We start from the raw sequence: 2,686 nt of genomic DNA on the forward strand, positions 1-2,686 counted from the left end.
CCTCATCCACCTGTTTGGTCACCTTCTCGAAGAACTCAATAAGGTTTGTGAGGCACGACCTACCCTTCACAAAACCGTGTTGACTATCCCTAATCAAATTATTCCTTTCCAGATGATTATAAATCCTATCTCTTATAATCCTTTCCAACACTTTACCCACAACCGAAGTAAGGCTCACTGGTCTATAATTACCAGGGTTGTCTCTACTCCCCTTCTTGAACAAGGGGACAACATTTGCTAGTCTCCAGTCTTCTGGCACTATTCCTGTAGACAATGACGACATAAAGATCAAAGCCAAAGGCTCTGCAATCTCCTCTCTAGCTTCCCAGAGAATCCTAGGATAAATCCCATCCGGCCCAGGGGACTTATCTATTTTCACACCTTCCAGAATTGCTAACACCTCCTCCTTATGAACCTCAATCCCGTCTAGTCTAATAGACTGTATCTCAGTATTCTTCTCGACTACATTGTCTTTTTCCTGCGTGAATACTGACGAAAAGTATTCATTTAGCACCTCTCCTATCTCTTCGGACTCCACGCACAACTTCCCACTACTGTCCTTGACCGGCCCCAATCTTACTTTAGTCATTCTTTTATTCCTGACATACCTATAGAAAGCTTTAGGGTTTTCCTTGATCCTACCTGCTAAAGACTTCTCATGTCCCCTCCTGGCTCTTCTTAGCTCTCTCTTTAGGTCCTTCCTGGCTAACTTGTAACTCTCAAGCGCCCTCACTGAGCCTTCACGCCTCATCTCTACATAAGCCTCCTTCTTCCTCTTGACAAGAGATTCAACTTCTTTAGTAAACCACGGTTCCCTCGCTCGACCACTTCCTCCCTGCCTGACAGGTACATACTTCTCAAGGACACGCAGTAGCTGTTCCTTGAACAAGCTCCACATTTCAATTGTGCCCAGCCCCTGCAGTTTCCTTCTCCATCCTATGCATCCTAAATCTTGCCTCATCGCCTCATAATTGCCTTTCCCCCAGCTATAACTCTTGCCCTGCTTTATATACCGATCTCTTTCCATCGCTAAAGTAAACGTAACCGAATTGTGGTCACTATCACCAAAGTGCTCTCCTACCTCCAAATCTAACACCTGGCCTGGTTCATTACCCAGTACCAAATCCAATGTGGCCTCACCTCTTGTTGGCCTATCTACATACTGTGTCAGGAAACCCTCCTGCACACATTGGACAAAAACTGACCCATCTGAAGTACTCGAACTATAGTGTTTCCAGTCAATCTTTGGAAAGTTAAAGTCCCCCATAACAACTACCCTGTTACTCTCGCTCCTATCCAGAATCATCTTTGAATAGGAAGGGTTTAAAGGAATATGGGCCAAATGATGGCAAATGGTACAAGATTAATTTAGGATATCTGGTTGGCATGGACGAGTTGGAGTGACGGGTCAGTTTCCGTGCCATTTATCTCTCTATGACTCTATTACATCTTTCCTACAGCTGGAACACCAGAATTGAATGCAGTATTCCAAAAGCGGTCTAACCAATCTCCTAACTCAAGTATTCAGATGAACATTGAAACACCACAGCACATAGGGTTACAGGCCAAGTACTGGGAAATGGGATTAGATGCTTGATGACTGGCATGGACTCAATTGACTGAAGTGTCTCTTTCCGTGCTGTAAAACTCTGGAGGAAAACACAAATACTTACATTAAAATTTGGGCTTTTGAAATTAAGTCCTGACTGACATTTGTAAATGTAGGTGGCGGGCAGAATTCATTTTTGTTCAGATTCCAGAGCCCCTTGATATCCTTTTCCATTCCTTGTTCTTGCATCTCCTTTATCAAAATATTTTCGTTTCGATAAAGTCTTTCTGGAGCATCTCAAGGTGCCGAAGGTTTGCAATTAATGAATTGTTCTTGAGTGTAGTCGCTGTCCTGTTGCGGAAATCCTCCAGTACAGACATTCCCTTGCATTTCACCCTGAGGACCAGGAGGAAGGAGGAGCTGGAAAGAAATTTAAAGTGGGGTTTGAAAATTCACTTCTGTGTTTTTCTTTTGTTACTCCTTTTAATAAATTCAAAAGTAGAAACTTAAAAGAAAATCGTAAGCGAGGCCCCAGCGAGGATCGAACTCGCGACCCCTGGTTTACAAGACCAGTGCTCTAACCACTGAGCTATGGAGCCCGTTGTAGAGATCCGCCTGAAAATCACAGCAAAAACCGGCAGACAGCGCAACACTAACGCAGGGAGAGACTGAGATCTGTCTTTGGTGGAGCAGGCCAGCAGGGGGAAACCATGGGACAGGTAAACTCTTAAAGATACAGACACTGTGGAAATGTTAAAGGGACAGTTATAGAGGGTCTGAGTTACAGAGAGTCTGAACTATATAGGGTCTGAGTTACAGAGGATCTGAACTATATAGAGTCTGAGCTACAGGGGGTCTGAACTATAAAGGGTCTGAGTTACAGAGGGGCTGAGCTACAGAGGGACTGAGCTACAGAGGCTCTGAACTATATAGGGTCTGAGTTACAGAGGCTCTGAGCTACAGAGGGACTGAGCTACAGAGGGACTGAGCTACAGGGGGTCTGAACTATATAGGGTCTGAGTTACAGAGGCTCTGAGCTACAGAGGGGCTGAGCTACAGAGGGACTGAGCTACAGAGGGACTGAGCTACCGAGGGTCTGAACTATATAGGGTCTGAGTTACAGAGGGGCTGAGCTAC

The 2,686-nt window shown here is 44.9% G+C and overlaps 1 non-coding gene across 1 annotated transcript; it reads right to left on the reverse strand.

Annotated features, from left to right (window-relative positions):
* Window positions 1–2,075: 2,075 nt before the first annotated feature.
* On the reverse strand, window positions 2,076–2,148 carry trnat-ugu. The gene has a single exon. It is a non-coding gene; the product is annotated as a tRNA-Thr (tRNA).
* Window positions 2,149–2,686: the final 538 nt, after the last annotated feature.

Source organism: Rhincodon typus, chromosome 43, assembly GCF_021869965.1.
Source record: "Rhincodon typus isolate 14 chromosome 43, sRhiTyp1.1, whole genome shotgun sequence".
NCBI classification, from domain to species: domain Eukaryota; kingdom Metazoa; phylum Chordata; class Chondrichthyes; order Orectolobiformes; family Rhincodontidae; genus Rhincodon; species Rhincodon typus.